This window comes from Myxine glutinosa, chromosome 3 (assembly GCF_964187855.1).
Source record: "Myxine glutinosa chromosome 3, kmMyxGlut1.1, whole genome shotgun sequence".
Taxonomy (NCBI): Eukaryota; Metazoa; Chordata; class Myxini; order Myxiniformes; family Myxinidae; genus Myxine; species Myxine glutinosa.
This window is the reverse complement of record NC_136263.1, coordinates 185,819,099-185,836,946: the sequence shown is the minus strand read 5'-3', so window position 1 is coordinate 185,836,946 and position 17,848 is coordinate 185,819,099. Positions and strand designations below refer to the sequence as shown.

General features: G+C 44.6%; 7 non-coding genes across 7 annotated transcripts; all 7 read left to right on the top strand.

The window, feature by feature from the left end:
- Nucleotides 1-81: 81 nt before the first annotated feature.
- TRNAI-AAU (transfer RNA isoleucine (anticodon AAU)) lies at nucleotides 82-154 on the top strand. The gene has a single exon. It is a non-coding gene; the product is annotated as a tRNA-Ile (tRNA).
- Nucleotides 155-449: 295 nt separating this feature from the next.
- On the top strand, nucleotides 450-522 carry TRNAV-CAC (transfer RNA valine (anticodon CAC)). Its single transcript has one exon. It is a non-coding gene; the product is annotated as a tRNA-Met (tRNA).
- Nucleotides 523-2,369: 1,847 nt separating this feature from the next.
- On the top strand, nucleotides 2,370-2,442 carry TRNAV-GAC (transfer RNA valine (anticodon GAC)). Its single transcript has one exon. It is a non-coding gene; the product is annotated as a tRNA-Val (tRNA).
- Nucleotides 2,443-2,742: 300 nt separating this feature from the next.
- Nucleotides 2,743-2,814, top strand: TRNAV-CAC (transfer RNA valine (anticodon CAC)). The gene has a single exon. It is a non-coding gene; the product is annotated as a tRNA-Val (tRNA).
- An 11,909-nt stretch (nucleotides 2,815-14,723) lies between these two features.
- Nucleotides 14,724-14,796, top strand: TRNAV-AAC (transfer RNA valine (anticodon AAC)). Its single transcript has one exon. It is a non-coding gene; the product is annotated as a tRNA-Val (tRNA).
- A 1,433-nt stretch (nucleotides 14,797-16,229) lies between these two features.
- Nucleotides 16,230-16,302, top strand: TRNAV-CAC (transfer RNA valine (anticodon CAC)). Its single transcript has one exon. It is a non-coding gene; the product is annotated as a tRNA-Val (tRNA).
- Nucleotides 16,303-16,830: 528 nt separating this feature from the next.
- TRNAV-UAC (transfer RNA valine (anticodon UAC)) lies at nucleotides 16,831-16,903 on the top strand. The gene has a single exon. It is a non-coding gene; the product is annotated as a tRNA-Val (tRNA).
- Nucleotides 16,904-17,848: the final 945 nt, after the last annotated feature.

The window sequence follows — 17,848 nt, the reverse complement described above, 5'->3', positions numbered from 1 at the left end:
AAGTGATTCCCTTGGAAGTTTTCATTTTGCTGAACTAAAGATGATTTTTTATATTGGAAAAACTACCAACTTATTTCATCTGTTTCTGTAGTGTAGTGGTAATCACGTTCACTTAATACGCGAAAGGTCTTCAGTTCAATTCTGAGCAGAAACATTTTGCTTTTAATTTGAAAAATGCTTGACTCTTGATCAGCAATTGCAAAATGTTTGAATTTCCAATTTCCTGTTGTTTTTAACGTTCTTCCGCGATTTAAATGCAGGTTGTGCAAACCGATTAATCTTTGAAGAAATTGAGTGTTTTAAAAATTCTGGTCCTAACCTTCTTCACATTTAAAACTCCCACTTTGCCTCTTTTAGAGAAAAAGATGTTTTAACCCAATGAATGCGGAAACACTGCTATTCATTTGAAAAAACATGTTGTAAAAAGTAACCATGGTACGTACATACACGTTTCTGTAGTGTATTGGTTATCACATTTGCTTCATACGCAAAAGGTCCTTGGTTCGATACCAAGCAGAAACATAGACTTTTGGTTCTCATGATATTTGCACTTTTCCCCATTTGTTCAATGATAGTTTTGAAAGATGCATTTTCGGTGAAAAAAAGAAAGTTTTTGTTGCCAAACTTCGTTCTGTCATAACTTAGCTGAAAGTCCAAAACAAATGAAAACCTTTTGCTGTGAGAAACTAAAGCAAACCTCGTTCTGTGTTTTCAGTTGAAATCTCTTTCATATTCAGTTCAAATCCTCAAAAAATATGGTGCGTCAAATCACAAGCTTTTTTTTCCCTTTCCATGTGTCTGAAAATTTATTCGAGAGGTTCAGCATTGGGCCTGCCCTCATTCAATTCACACATTTTGGGAAGTGCATTTAATTGAAAGAGAAAGGTGAGTTAATTCCTCCATTGGAGAAAAAGGTAATGTTTTATAAAATGTTAAAATCATTGAAAAGTCTAAAAAAAAAGCTTATATGGAAGTGATTCCCTTGGAAGTTTTCATTTTGCAAGAACTAAAGATGATTTTTTTATGTTGGAAAACTTCCGATTTATTTCATCTGTTTTTGTAGTGTCGTGGAAAGCACATTCACTTAACACGTGAAAGGTCTTCAGTTAAATTCTGAGCAGAAACATTTTGCTTTTAATTTTGAAAAATGCTTGCCTCTTTATCAGCAATTCCAAAATGTTTGAATTTCCAATTTCTTGTTGGTTTTAACGATCTTTGACGATTTAACAACAGGCTGTGCAAACCGATTAATCTTTGAAGAAATTGAGTGTTTTTAAAATTTTGGTCCAAACCTCCTTCACATTTAAAACTCCTACTTTGCCTCTTTCAGAGAAAAATATGTTTTCACCCAAAGAATGCAGAAACAATGCTATTTTTGTTAATGTTGTGAACAGTGACATTGCATATACAAATCATTTTCTGTCATGTTGTGTTGATCATGTTTGTTTTACACGCAAAAGGTCCTCATTTCAATTCGGAGCAGAGACATTTTGCTTTTAATTTGAAAAAATGCTTGCCTCCTCGTCAGCAATCAAAAAATGTTTGAATTTCCAATTTCCTCTTGTTTTTCACGTTCTTTGGCCATTTAAAAACAGGTTGTACAAACCGATTAATCCTTGAAAAAACTGAGGGTTTTAAAAATTCTGGACCAACCTTCATCGCTTTTAAAACTCCCATTTTAACTCTTTTGGAGAAAAATATGTTTTCAAGTGTGATTTATAAAAACAAATGTTGTAAACAGTAACCATTACATGGAAACATATGTTTCTGTGGTGTAATGGTTATCAACTTTGCTTCGCACACTTGCGGTACCTTGGTTCAATACCAAGCAGAAGCATAGACTTTTGGTTGCCATGTTATTTGCACTTTTCCCCATTTGTTCAATGATTGTTTTGAAGGATGCAGTTCAGGTTAAAAAAAAGAAAGTTTTTGTTGCCAAACTTCGTTCTGTCATAACTTCGCTGAAAGTCCAAAACAAATGAAAATCTTTTGCTGTGAGAATCTAAAGCATATCTCGTTCTGTGTTTTCAGTTGAAATCTCTTTCATATTCTGTTGAAATCCCCAAAAATATGGTGCGTTAAATCAAAAGCTTTTTTTTACTTCCCACGTGTCTTTGAAAATTTATTCGAGAGGTTCAGCATTTGGCCTCCCCTCATTCAATTCACACATTTTGGGAAGTGCATTTAATTGAAAGAGAAAGGTGAGTTAATTCCTCCATTGGAGAAAAAGGTAATGTTTTATAAAATGTTAAAATCATTGAAAAGTCTAAAAAAAAAAGCTTATGCGGAAGTGATTCCCTTGGAAATTTTCATTTTGCTGAAATAAAGATGATTTTTTATATTGGAAAAACTACCATCTTATTTCAGCTGTTTCTGTAGTGTAGTGGTAATCACGTTCACTTAACACGCGAAAGGTCTTCAGTTCAATTCTGAGCAGAAACATTTTGCTTTTAATTTGAAAAATGCTTGACTCTTGATCAGCAATTGCAAAATGTTTGAATTTCCAATTTCCTGTTGTTTTTAACGTTCTTCCGCGATTTAAATGCAGGTTGTGCAAACCGATTAATCTTTGAAGAAATTGAGTGTTTTAAAAATTCTGGTCCTAACCTTCTTCACATTTAAAACTCCCACTTTGCCTCTTTTAGAGAAAAAGATGTTTTAACCCAATGAATGCGGAAACATTGCTATTCATTTGAAAAAACATGTTGTAAAAAGTAACCAGGGCATGTACAGTACATACATGTTTCTGTAGTGTAGTGTTATCACGTTTGCTTCACACACAAAAGGTCCTTGGTTCGATACCAAGCAGAAACGTAGACTTTTGGTTCTCATGATATTTGCACTTTTCCGCATTTGTTCAATGATAGTTTTGAAGGATGCATTTTCGGTGAAAAAAAGAAAGTTTTTGTTGCCAAACTTCGTTCTGTCATAACTTAGCTGAAAGTCCAAAACAAATGAAAACCTTTTGCTGTGACAAACTAAAGCAAACCTCGTTCTGTGTTTTCAGTTGAAATCTCTTTCATATTCAGTTCAAATCCTCAAAAAATATGGTGCGTCAAATCACAAGCTTTTTTTCCCCTTTCCATGTGTCTGAAAATTTATTCGAGAGGTTCAGCATTGGGCCTGCCCTCACCCTATTCACACATTTTGGGAAGTGCATTGAATTGAAAGAGAAAGGTGAGTTGATTCCTCCATTGGTGAAAAAGGTAATGTTTTATAAAATGTTAAAATCATTGAAAAGTCTAAAAAAAACGCTTTTGTGGAAGTGATTCCCTTGGAAGTTTTCATTTTGCAAGTGCTAAAGATGATTTTTTATATTGGAAATCTTCCCATTGATTTCATCTGTTTTTGTAGTGTAGTTGAAATCACATTCACTTAACACGTGAAAGGTCCTCAGTTCAATTCTGAACAGAAACATTTTGCTTTTAATTTGAAAAATGTTTCCTCTTCATCAGCAATTCCAAAATGTTTGAATTTCCAATTTCCTGTTGTTTTTAACGTTCTTTGGCGATTTAACAACAGGCTGTGCAAACCGATTAATCTTTGAAGAAATTGAGTGTGTTAAAAATTTTGGTCCAAACTTCCTTCACATTTAAAACTCCGACTTTGCCTCTTTCAGAGAAAAATATGTTTTCACCCAAAGAATGCAGAAACAATGCTCTTGTTTTTTAATGTTATAAACAGTGACCATTGCATATACATATCCTTTTCTGTCATGCAGTGTTGATCATGTTTGTTTTACACGCAAAAGGTCAGCATTTCAATTCGGAGCAGAGACATTCTGCTTTTAATTTTAAAAAATGCTTGCCTCCTCATTCACAATCAAATAATGTTTGAATTTCCAATTTCGTCTTGTTTTTCACGTTCTTTGGCCATTTAAAAACAGGTTGTGCAAACCGATTAATCCTCGAAAAAATTGAGGGTTTTAAAAATTCTGGACCAACCTTCATCACATTTGAAACTCCCATTTTAACTCTTTGAGAGAAAAATATGTTTTCAAGTGTGATTTAAAAAAACAAATGTTGTCAACAGTAACCATTACATGTAAAGACATGTTTCTGTGGTGCAGTGGTTGTCATGTTTGCTTCACCCTTCAATGTCCTTGGTTTGATACCAAGCAGAAACATGGAATTTTGGTTATCATGTTATTTACACTTTTCCCCATTTGTTCAATGATTGTTTTGAAGGATGCAGTTCAGGTAAAGAAAAAAAGTTTTTGTTTCCAAACTTCGTTCTGTCATAACTTAGCTGAAAGTCCAAAACAAATGAAAACCTTTTGCTGTGAGAAACTAAAGCAAATCTCGTTCTGTGTTTTCAGTTGAAATCTCTTTCATATTCAGTTGAAATCCTCAAAAAATATGGTGCGTTTTATCACAAGCATTTTTCCCCTTTCCACGTGTCTTTGAAAATTTCTTCGAGAGGTTCAGCATTTGGCCTCCCCTCATCCTCTTCACACATTTTGGGAAGTGCATTGAATTGAAAGAGAAAGGTGAGTTAATTCCTCCATTGGAGAAAAAGGTAATGTTTTATAAAATGTTAAAATCATTGAAAAGTCTAAAAAAAAAAAGCTTCTGCGGAAGTGATTCCCTTGGAAGTTTTCATTTTGCAAGAACTAAAGATGATTTTTTTATGTTGGAAAACTTCCGATTTATTTCATCTGTTTTTGTAGTGTCGTGGAAATCACATTCACTTAACACGTGAAAGGTCTTCAGTTAAATTCTGAGCAGAAACATTTTGCTTTTAATTTTGAAAAATGCTTGCCTCTTTATCAGCAATTCCAAAATGTTTGAATTTCCAATTTCCTGTTGGTTTTAACGATCTTTGGCGATTTAACAACAGGCTGTGCAAACCGATTAATCTTTGAAGAAATTGAGTGTTTTTAAAATTTTGGTCCAAACCTCCTTCACATTTAAAACTCCCACTTTTCCTCTTTCAGAGAAAAATATGTTTTCACCCAAAGAATGCAGAAACAATGCTAATTTTGTTAATGTTGTGAACAGTGACATTGCATATACAAATCATTTTCTGTCATGTTGTGTTGATCATGTTTGTTTTACACGCAAAAGGGCCTCATTTCAATTCGGAGCAGAGACATTTTGCTTTTAATTTAAAAAAATGCTTGCCTCCTCGTCAGCAATCAAAAAATGTTTGAATTTCCAATTTCCTCTTGTTTTTCACGTTCTTTGGACATTTAAAAACAGGTTGTACAAACCGATTAATCCTTGAAAAAACTGAGGGTTTTAAAAATTCTGGACCAACCTTCATCGCTTTTAAAACTCCCATTTTAACTCTTTTGGAGAAAAATATGTTTTCAAGTGTGATTTATAAAAACAAATGTTGTAAACAGTAACCATTATATGTAAACATATTGTTGCGGATATGAAATTGGCATCCATCCATATCCGCTTGTAAATATTCCCCTATTTCCTCATCCTTCCCAACTATCCCCAATCCCCCATTCCCTAGTCCCATTTTCTGTAAACAACACTCTGTAGACCCGACCTCCCCCTATTTCCCCCATTAAATGTCGCATCCAGGTCCACCGCATCTCACGTAGACAACTATAGGACATCTTGCTAGTTATTCTTAGTCTATGTCAGTTAAGGACTCGTTTCCATTAATTCTGACTCTTCGTTGCAGCAGAATGTGATTGTATGGCACCGTTAGGAAGTTGAGGACCTCCCAATACCTCCCCGCAGCTCTTCCTCATGGTACAACAACAACAACAACAACAGCGGCGGCGGCGCGGGGAGTGTGCCGCTCACTCCGGCTTGGTTGGTATGGGGTGTTGAAAGGGCACCAAGCCTTTCCAACGAGCCGCCATTGAACATGTGCTCGACGGGGTTACCACGTAGGGGCTCGCTGTCAGCTCCTCGTCAAGGGGCGGAGCCCGGTAACCCCCCGCACCCAATAGAAGCGGCGGACCGATTCCGTCTGGGGCGGAGCCAACGAGCCGAGGGCGTGTCACTCCCCGCTGAGCATGCGCAGGAAGAGGGAGGTGACGTCAGATGCGCCCTGAGCTTGAGGAGAGAAGGACGCCACCTCCGAGCGCTGTGACACCTCCCTGCATCTTTTGGACCGAGCTGTATCCTGTCCCTGAGCCAAGGTGCACCTTGTGCTATCGACTGCCTGTCCTTCCCTGCCATCAATCCCTGTGCAAGTCAGTCTTGTCCCATTTGTCTGTGGTCTGTCGGGGATAAGATAAGACTGTAACTAAGTGCCTATCTCTTCTGTGTCTTTCCCTCATTACCTTGTAATCTACCCTTCTTTTCCACCACTAATTATATCCTCCTCCGGAGGTCTTGAGAACTGTACCCATTGTGTCGTTTCATTTATCCCAGTCGTTGTGTCCTTTCCAAATCATTGATTTAGCATAGCGCGACTTGGTCAACGTCGGGTGGAATCGGGGTCTAGTCGGGGAATAACTGTTAGATCGCGGTGGACCATCCGCTCGGCCCATCATAACATCTAATCCGCGATCCGTAACAACTGTTGTCAGGAGTTGGGATTCGAACCTGGGACTAAATTTATTTAGCCCAAATTTTGGACACCAATTGTGTTATTACCGTAACAACTGGTGTCGAGGAGTGAGATCGGACCCGAAGCGCGCTTAACGCGCTCAAAATTACAAGCAACCGAAATTTGTTTGTTTTAAAATAAAAACCCGAATTTTGAAAGTCGCGCTATGGCGGATCAAGACGGCTGGGTTCCGGTAGAGGAGAGTGAGGCAGGGTCGATCCAGGACCAAATTGAGGGACAAGAGGAGAGCGAAGCAGTGAGGGCGGCAGGTTCCCAAAATGGCGTCCTCGCGCACGAGGTTGCGGGCGCGCAAAATGGCGCCTCGCACATGGCTACGGCGGCCGCACCCGCCGCACAAGTGGGAGGGATGGCCCAAATGCAGGCCCTCATGGAGCAATTTATGGTACAAATGCAGGCGTCCCTCAACCTGCAGAGTGAGCAAATGAGGGCTCAGAGTGAGCAAATGGGGGTAATGGGGAACCGGATGGATGCTCAGGGTGAGCGATTGGAGGGCCAAATGGGGGTAATGGGGAACCGGATGGATGCTCAGGGTGAGCGATTGGAGGGCCAAATGGGGGTAATGAGGGACGAAGCGAGGGGTACCGGTGAGGGGTTAGACAATGGGATAAAAGAGGTAAAGAATGGGTTAACGGAGGTAGAAAACAGAATGGCCGCTCAAGAGAATCAAATAGAAGGGGTGAAACATGGGTTAACGGGGGTAGAAAACAGAATGGCCGCTCAAGAGAATCAAATGGAAGGGATGCAAAAGGGGTTAGAGGGGTTAGAAAACAGTATGGAAGGCAAATTGAGGGACATGAGGGACCAAGCGGAAAGGGAAGTTTAAAAAATGGGGCAGCAGATAGAGGGGGTCAGAATGGGGGTAGAAACTAAATTGGATGCTCACAGGGAGGAAATGGAGCAGATGAGGGTGGCATCTGGGCAGGAGATGCAAGTGATGGGAGAGGAGATCAGAAGAGGGGTGAGTGAGGAGGTCGGAGGAGTGCGCGAGGAGGTGAGGCACTGTAAGGAGCGCATGGAGAAGGAGGTGAGAAAGGGGACTGTAAAATTGCAAGGTGGTATAGAGGAGTTGACGCTGGGAGTAGAACAACTGACAGTGGGACAAAAGGAGTTGGGGGACCAGGTAAAGAAGAACACAGCGGTAATAGAGGGTTTAAAATCGACACAGAAGGAGATGAAAAAGGATGTAGGGGTAATTAAAAAAGAGTGTCAGACGGTACATGAGGACCTGACAAGGAAAATGAACAAGGTGGTAGAGGTGATGGAGGTTAAAGAGCGGGAGGTGCGGGAGCACATAGAAAAAAATAAGGTGGAGTTAGAGGAAGAACTTAAGGGGGCGCACGAGGAGATGAAGGAGGTGAAGCAGAAATTAGAAGAAGTGGAAGAAGGGGTGAGCGAAATTAAGAAGCGACGGAGAGAGGATAAGAAAGAGATAAAGGCGGAAGTAAAAGAATTGGTCCAAAGTCTGTGTTCGGATCGTGATGATGTGCTCATTAACCGGATGAGGGATTCGCAGGTGATGGAGGAGAAGCGAAGAGAAAGAGGACCCGGTGTAAGTGGTGACCAATATGGTCGTGCGTATGATGCGCCAGGTGATTTAATAAGCTTGGGGGTCGAGATAGACCCGGATGTTCGTGAGAGGCCAAGAGTGAGGTGTATGGCTGGTCCGGAGGGTATGGAACGAGGGTGCGAGCGAGAGGGTCCGGTGATGGGAGAGGTGCGAGGTGTGGGTGAGCAAGGTTGTGGTGGTATGGAATGGGTAGCGGGTTGCGGAAGTGTGACCCATGCATCGACACCAACAGGGGTAGTTTTTAGAGGGACAGGGGAGGCACGAGAGCCCCTTGGGGGTAATGTACTGTGGGGGCCCGGCCGGTTCGGCCCCGCGCTGACCCCGCAAGGGGCGACGCACGGGGTCCGGCAGGCGGGCAACGACTCGCATACGAGGTGGTCCCACAAGGTCCCACTCGCGCCGTATGATGGCAAGAGTGATCTACGCGCGTACCTGGCGCAGTTTGACTGTGTGTGTAAGGGCAACGGTTGGGGTGAGGACGAAGGTGGAGTACACCTGGTGGCCGCATTGCGCGGCGTGGCGGCGGAGGTGCTGACAGCATTACCACCGGGTGCTCTCACCCTGCCAGCCCTCTGCGACGCCCTAATTAATCGATTCGGCATTGAACAGCAGAGCGAGCTTGTTAAAGCTCAGCTCGCGCTGCGAAAACGCAAGCCCCAGGAAGCCATCGGGGAACTTGCCCACGACATTCGCCGCGCAGTGGGGATCGCACATGCTAGCATGGCAGCGGATTCCCGGGAAAGCCTGGCGCTGGACCATTTTATCCAGGCCCTCCCGGATATTGAGCTCCGGCAACAGCTCGCCATGTGGCGCCCGCAGACTCTGAGCCAGGCGGCTGACGCTGCGGCCCGTTGGGAAGCAGCGAGGCCCCTGGCCCGGGGGAGCGAGCGTCACGCAATGGCGGTCCGCCAGGTGGGACCCCCGATGGAGGGCGGACCCCTCAGGGGGCCTGCCCCCGACGTGAGTCCTGACCTGGCGGGCATGGTCCGGAGGCTGGTGGACCAGCGCCTGGCGGGACCTGGACCATGGCAGGCGGCCCCGGAGGTGGCCCGCGGTGGACCACGAGCGGGTAATCCAATTCGGACCTTCAGGGGGGGAAATTTGGAATTCCGGAGACAAGCACCTTATCAGGTGAGGTGCTATACTTGCAACCATCTGGGTCACCTGGCGCGGCACTGTCGAGCCACGCGCCGGGATGATCCCCGGCGGTTGAGGTCCTTAACTCCGCCCAGGGGGGAGCGGGTTAGCTGACCCCAGACACCCCCCCGCCAGACCCCGGGAAACTAGAAGGCCTTACACCGGCGAGCAGGCGCCCCCGTGGATTGCCTCGGCTTTAGATGCCGAGGCGGGACCCAGTACCTCTGAATAAGGGGGGCTTATTAGTGCCAGAGGACTGGGGGATTGATGAGCGATGGGCCCGGTGGGTAAGGGTGGCATCCCTGCCACCCTTCCCATGAGGTGGGGCAAATGCGCTATAGATTATGGGGTGTATGGCAGTGAAAACTAGCCCGGGTGGGTTAGGATATTGTGTGTAGGGATCTAGCGAAGATGACATTAGGTAACGTTAAGGTTTAGTTAGTGACTGATACCTGTAGTGGGGACGCAGGTAGTTTAGTGTGGATGATAATGACGAGGGAGCGCAATAGTTTAAAGGGACGACTGGGAAGCGCAAGTTTCAGAGGGGAGTAGTTAGATGAGATGATGCTGTGTGAGAACTGGACAGGTGTGTGGAGCAGTGTATGAGTAGTGAGTGTTGTGGATCAGCGCGAATGCGCTTGGGGGAGAGAAGGGTGCAGGCGGCACCAAGTATGAGAGCACAGGTGTGCAAGTACAGGTGTGTGGAATATATGGAGCAGAGAATGAGTGGTGTGGAGAGAGTTGGAGTAAGTGGTACGGAGTGGTGTGCATGGTGCGAAGGTGTGGATGGGGGAAGAGTGGACCCCTTTCACGAGTACCCGGGGAGGGTAGTTTAAAGAATAGTTAGAAGGTATAGGTAAATTGTGGTTGGATATTGGCATTTGTGGTGCGGTTGCAGAATGGTATTGTGGATGGGTGCATTCGTGTTGTGGAAATGGCTGGGCGTGTAGCCTGTTAGTGTGTGTAGTTGGTTTGGGCACTCCACCACTGTGAGGATGTCGGCCAGGTGAGGCCGCAGGTGGGCTCTGGGAGCCGTTAGTGTCAGTGGGTGCCTGAGGATCCCGGGTGTGGATCCGGCAGCCCGTGCCAGAGAGGGCACTGAGGGGGTGAGAGTGCGAGAGGGCCTTCCCCAGTTAGTTAGGTTAGGGTGAGGAGCAGGTAAGCTCGGGTGGCAACTACAGTGGTGGAAGTGTGCAGGTGGGTAGACCTGCTGGGAGAGCTACACGTCACAGCCCAGAAATTGTGCGAGGGCACCGGGAGATGAATCAGGGGAGTGAGACCCCAAATTGAGAAGCACCACAGTTTGGTCAATGGGAATTGGTTTTTAGAACCCATAGTGTAAGTTGGCCAATGGATAGGCAGGGAAAGACCCCGGGTAATGTAAAGTTGTTAAAGTCATTTAGGAAATAGTTAGGATTGATGAACCTGTCACACCATACGCAGCCACTTACCTGAGGTGATGATGATGACTCCACACCTGTGTTTTCTTTGTTTTGTGTTGCAGGAAATGAGAATTGCTGTGTGGATTTGTGAGACGCATCACGACGTGGATGAGACATTGGGGTGATTCCATCTCTCCCTCCTTAGGAGGGACTGATGATGAATTGGTGATGGCAAATTTTGATGTTGAGTTGGAGATGGCAAATTTTGATGAGAGTTGGAAATGGCAAATTTGATTGGTTAGGAGGGAGAGAAGACGAATTTGGTTTATGGGAGGAACGGGGAAGACAGTAGGGACGTTTGTTGATGTGTAAAGTAGATGTTTATGGGTAGTGTTGTGTTTTGTGGATACAGTAAGGGGTAAGGGAGGGGCAATGTAGGTTACCTGGTGGGGGGGGGGCGTACGGTAGGAACGTACCTGTCTCACCTGGTTCCCATGTGCCCCCAGTGTGCATTACCTTGTATTGCGTGCACTTTTGCGCCCTTTCCACCTTACTCACTTGTTTTCTTTTGTCTCCCACCTCCGAGGATCTGGCTTTGGGGCAGAGAGAGAGGAGAGAGAGGTGCTGGCTCCGCAGTTGTGGGCCTGTACTTTCGCTGCTTGCTGCCTGGATCGATACACCATATGGACCGCAATTTTTGTGGCCGCCCACCATGGACCGCAGTTCTTTTGCGGGCAAGCACCACCCGTGGATGGACCTCTGGGTCAACGTGGCACCTATGCCATACAGGTGAACCACTTTTAGTTGGCCCCCCTGACGGCCACAATTTAGAAATGGACGCGGTCGGCGCCTTTCTTTATTTCTAAAGAAGCCAGAAGGCCAAGTGCACTTCAAGAAGGCAAGACCAGCGGCAGAACATCGGCCGGCTGCGACACCACCGGTGACCATGGACACTTGATTGTGCATTTTTATGAACACTTTATTGGTGCACCGGATGGAGCTGACTGTGTGTATGGGGTGGTGCTTTTGGTGCTTGGACGGGGTGCTCTGCACATTATTAAAGGCCGTAGGGCCACAGGGCACTCGTGGGTTGGTGTATCGATGCTGGCATGCGTGCTCTCTCTCTATGCATAACATCTGCATGTGTTCCTCAAAGAACAGGTCCTGGATCGTAGTGTAAATATCAGTGTTGTGTAAATAATGCTCCCTACCGGCTGTATGTTTAGTTTGAGGATGCTTTCCGCGATTCGGTTATCCTGTGGGTGTGTTTCTGGTAGGAGAAGGGTGCAACGTCGCAGGGGGACATATTTACTCATTTGTGAACATCTGTAAAACTGTCGCACTCAGGGTTGAGTTAATAGTAGAGGGAACTACATCTGAGTGCCACACTAAAGTAAGTAAAAATTTATCGGGTCGGGTCGCTCCGAGGTAGAGAAGGGTGCAATGTTGCGGATATGAGATTGGCATCCATCCATATCCGCTTGTAAATATTCCCCTATTTCCTCATCCTTCCCAACTATCCCCAATCCCCCATTCCCTAGTCCCATTTTCTGTAAACAACACTCTGTAAACCCGACCTCCCCCTATTTCCCCCATTAAATGTCGCATCCAGGTCCACCGCATCTCACGTAGACAACTATAGGACATCTTGCTAGTTATTCTTAGTCTATGTCAGTTAAGGACTCGTTTCCATTAATTCTGACTCTTCGTTGCACCAGAATGTGATTGTATGGCACCGTTAGGAAGTTTAGGACCTCCCAATACCTCCCCGCAGCTCTTCCTCATGGTACAACAACAACAACAACAACAGCGGCGGCGGCGCGGGGAGTGTGCGTCCTCACTCCGGCTTGGTTGGTAGGGGGTGTTGAAAGGGCACCAAGCCTTTCCAACGAGCCGCCATTGAACATGTGCTCGACGGGGTTACCACGTAGGGGCTCACTGTCAGCTCCTCGTCAAGGGGCGGAGCCCGGTAACCCCCCGCACCCAATAGAAGCGGCGGACCGATTCCGTCTGGGGCGGAGCCAACGAGCCGAGGGCGTGTCACTCCCCGCTGAGCATGCGTAGGAAGAGGGAGGTGACGTCAGATGCGCCCTGAGCTTGAGGAGAGAAGGACGCCACCTCCCAGCGCTGTGACACCTCCCTGCATCTTTTGGACCGAGCTGTATCCTGTCCCTGAGCCAAGGTGCACCTTGTGCTATCGACTGCCTGTCCTTCCCTGCCATCAATCCCTGTGTAAGTCAGTCTTGTCCCGTTTGTCTGTGGTCTGTCGGGAATAAGATAAGACTGTAACTAAGTGCCTATTGTTACGTGGTCCCCTCGGTGAATACCTGGTCTCGGTGACCCCCGGACCGTGAGAGGAACTCCGCCAGCAAGCTGTATTATATATGCGCTTTCGCCACGCAATCCATAGGAATTTCACCCAGGAGACAACTGATGTTCAAGGATATATTTCCAATGGTAATGACACCATACAATTTCAAGGACACAACCACGGAGATTTTCCCCGAGCAATCAACAATACACAACCATCAACAATTCCCAATTCACAAACACTTCCCTATGAGTAAGATGGCCATCTTATATTTGTGTGTCCCGGTGAGTACTCACACCCCCTTTCGGTCTCTGCTCCTCACAATGTCTCTGGGCCCCTCCTGACCAAGATACTGGTCGGCGTCTCCGCACTCGGGCGGTTGAACGAACCCCGGGTGGACGTTTCTCCACCGGGCAGGTATCGTACCAGCTACCGTGGCTGCAGCCCCTCGTGGCCACGCGGAGCGGGTACGGTAGAGCAAGCCAAACCCCACGCCGCTTGCAAGGCACATTAGGCCTCAACGTGCGACCCGCACGCGTCTGTTTAGACGGTGCCGCGAACGACACCAGACGCGGGGTCGATGCACGGCCCCACATCAACTTGACGTCTCCACCGGGCAGGTACACGTCCCGGTGATTCCTCTCGCCAGACAGGCTTCGGAACGCCGCTTTTCCACGCAGTGCAAGGTCGATCCCACCTTTTTGGTCGGAGCGGGGCGAGGAAGAATAATACTCGTCCTTTTTTCCTCGTGTCTTTTTCTCTTCCGTTTCCGGTCACTTCCGTTTCCGGCCACTCCCTCAGAAGGGCTCCTGACCCTCCAACCACAACAACTACACAACAACTTAATATACTACACACGGATAAGCAAAGACCTGAATGGTAATTCACATACATTCACATAAATATGTAACACTATCTCTTCTGTGTCTTTCCCTCATTACCTTGTAATCTACCCTTCTTTTCCACCACTAATTATATCCTCCTCCGGAGGTCTTGAGAACTGTACCCCTTGTGTCGTTTCATTTATCCCAGTCGTTGTGTCCTTTCCAAATCATTGATTTAGCATAGCGCGACTTGGTCAACGTCGGGTGGAATCGGGGTCTAGTCGGGGAATAACTGTTAGGTTGCGGCAATACCACCGCTCGGTAAATAACATCTTAATCCGCGATTCGTAACAATATGTTTCTGTGGTGTAATGGTTATCAAGTTTGCTTCACACACAAAAGGTACCTTGGTTCAATACCAAGCAGAAGCATAGACTTTTGGTTGTCATGTTATTTGCACTTTTCCCCATTTGTTCAATGATTGTTTTGAAGGATGCAGTTCAGGTTAAAAAAAAGAAAGTTTTTGTTGCCAAACTTCGTTCTGTCATAACTTCGCTGAAAGTCCAAAACAAATGAAAATCTTTTGCTGTGAGAATCTAAAGCATATCTCGTTCTGTGTTTTCAGTTGAAATCTCTTTCATATTCTGTTGAAATCCCCAAAAATATGGTGCGTTAAATCAAAAGCTTTTTTTTACTTCCCACGTGTCTTTGAAAATTTATTCGAGAGGTTCAGCATTTGGCCTCCCCTCATTCAATTCACACATTTTGGGAAGTGCATTTAATTGAAAGAGAAAGGTGAGTTAATTCCTCCATTGGAGAAAAAGGTAATGTTTTTTAAAATGTTAAAATCATTGAAAAGTCTAAAAAAAAAGCTTATGCGGAAGTGATTCCCTTGGAAGTTTTCATTTTGCAAGAACTAAAGATGATTTTTTATATTGGAAAACTACCAACTTATTTCATTTGTTTCTGTAGTGTAGTGGTAATCACGTTCGCTTAACATGTGAAAGGTCTTCAGTTCAATTCTGAGCAGAAACATATTGCTTTTAATTTGAAAAATGCTTGACTCTTGATCAGCAATTGCAAAATGTTTGAATTTCCAATTTCCTGTTGTTTTTAACGTTCTTCCGAGATTTAAATGCAGGTTGTGCAAACCGATTAATCTTTGAAGAAATTGAGTGTTTTAAAAATTCTGGTCCTAACTTTCTTCACATTTAAAACTCCCACTTTGCCTCTTTTAGAGAAAAATATTGTTACGGACGCGGTTTAGATGTTATTTTTGACCGAGCGGTGGTGTATTACCGTGACCTAACAGTTATTCCCCGACTAGACCCCGATTCCACCCAGACGTTGACCACATCGCGCTATGCTAAATCAATGATGGAAAGGACACAACGACTGGGAAAGAGGAAACGACGCAAGGGGGTACAGTTCTCAAGACCTCGGGAGGAGGGTGTAATTACAGTGGTGGAGAAAAGGGGTAGATTACAAGGTAGTGAGGTAAAGACACAGAAGAGATAGGCACTTAATTACAGTCTTATCTTATCCCAGACAGACCACAGACAAACGGAACAAGGCTGACTTACACAGGGATTGATGGCAGGGAAGGACAGGTAGTTCGATAGCACAAGGTGCACCTTGGCTCGGGGACAGGATCAAGCACGGTCCAAGAGATGCAGGGAGGCCTCACAGCGCTCGGAGGTGGCGTCTTTCTTTCTCCAAGCTCAGCGCGCATCTGACGTCACCTCCCTCTTCCTGCGCATGCTCAGCGGGGAGTGACACGCCCTCGGCTGGTTGGCTCCGCCCCAGATGGGACCGGTCCGCCGCTTCCATTGGGTGCGGGGGTTACCGGGCTCCGCCCTTGACGAGGAGCTGACAGGGAGCCCCTATTTGGTAACCCCGTCGAGCACATGTTCGATGGCGGCTCGTTGGGAAGGCCTCGTGCCCTCCCAACACCCCCTACCAACTAAGCCGGAGTGAGGACGTGCACTCCCTGTGCACGCCGCCGCCATTGCTGTTGTTGTTGTTGTTGTTGCTGAACCGTGAGGAAGAGCTGCGGGGCGGTATTGGGAGGTCCTAAACTTCCTAACGGTGCCATACAATCACATTCTGGTGCAACGAAGGGTCAGAATTAATGAAAACGAGTCCTTAACTGACATAGACTAAGAATAACTAGCAAGATGTCCTATAGTTGTCTTACATGAGATGCGGTGAACCTGGGCACGACATTTAATGGGGGAAATAGGGGGAGGTCGGGTCTACAGAGTGTTGTTTACATAAAATGGGACTAGGGAATGGGGGATTGGGGATAGTTGGGAAGTATTGAGGAAATAGGGGAATATTTACAAGCGGATATGGATGGATGCAAATCCCATATCCGCAACAATATGTTTTAACCCAATGAATGCGGAAACACTGCTATTCATTTGAAAAAACATGTTGTAAAAAGTAACCATGGCATGTACGTACATGTTTCTGTAGTGTAGTGGTTATCACATTTGCTTCACACGCAAAAGGTCCTTGGTTCGATACCAAGCAAAAATATAGACTTTTGGTTCTCATGATATTTGCACTTTTCCCCATTTGTTCAATGATCGTTTTGAAGGATGCAGTTCACGTTTTAAAAAAAAGAAAGTTTTTGTTGCCAAACTTCGTTCTGTCATAACTTAGTTGAAAGTCCAAAACAAATGAAAACCTTTTGCTGTGTGAAACTAAAGCAAATCTCGTTCTGTGTTTTCAGTTGAAATCTCTTTCATATTCAGTTGAAATCCTCAAAAAATATGGTGCATTAAATCACAAGCTTTTTTCCCCTTTCCACGTGTCTTTGAAAATTTATCCGAGAGGTTCAGCATTGGGCCTCCCCTCATCACGCATTTTGGGAAGTGCATTGAATTGAAAGAGAAAGGTGAGGTAATTCCTCCATTGGAGAAAAAGGTAATGTTTTATAAAATGTTAAAATCATTGAAAAGTCTAAAAAAAACGCTTTTGTGGAAGTGATTCCCTTGGAATTTTTCATTTTGCAAGGATTAAGGATGATTTTTTATATTGGAAATCTTCCCATCGATTTCATCTGTTTCTGTGGTGTAGTGGTAATCACATTCGCTTTACACGTGAAAGGTCCTCAGTTCGATTCTGAGCAGAAACATTTTGCTTTTAATTTGAAAAATGCTTGCCTCTTCATCAGCAATTCCAAAATGTTTGAATTTCCAATTTCCTCTTGTTTTTAACGTTCTTTGGCGATTTAAAAACTGGTTGTGCGAACTGGATTAATCTTTGAAGGAATTGTGTGTTTTAAAAATTTTGGTCCAAACTTCCTTCGCATTTAAAACTCCCACTTTGCCTCTTTCAGAGAAAAAGATGTTTTAACCCAATGAATGCGGAAACAATGCTCTTGTTTTTTAATGTTATAAACAGTGACCATTGCATATACATATCCTTTTCTGTCATGTAGTGTTGATCATGTTTGTTTTACACGCAAAAGGTCCTCATTTCAATTCGGAGCAGACACATTCTGCTTTTAATTTTAAAAAATGTTTGCCTCCTCGTTCACAATCAAATAATGTTTGAATTTCCAATTTCGTCTTGTTTTTCACGTTCTGTGGCCATTTAAAAACAGGTTGTGCAAACCGATTAATCCTCGAAAAAATTGAGGGTTTTAAAAATTCTGGACCAACCTTCATCACATTTGAAACTCCCATTTTAACTCTTTGAGAGAAAAAGATGTTTTCAAGTGTGTTTTATAAAAACAAATGTTGTAAACAGTAACCATTATATGTAAACACATGTTTCTGTGGTGCAGTGGTTATCATGTTTGCTTCACACTTCAATGTCTTTGGTTTGATACCAAGCAGAAACATGGAATTTTGGTTATCATTTTATTTGCACTTTTCCCCATTTGTTCAATGATTGTTTTGAAGGATGCAGTTCAGGTGAAAAAAAAAAGAAGTTTTTGTTTCCAAACTTCGTTCTGTCATAACTGAGCTGAAAGTCCAAAACAAATGAAAACCTTTTGCTGTGAGAAACTAAAGCAAATCTCGTTCTGTGTTTGCAGTTGAAATCTCTTCATATTCAGTTGAAATCCTCAAAAAAT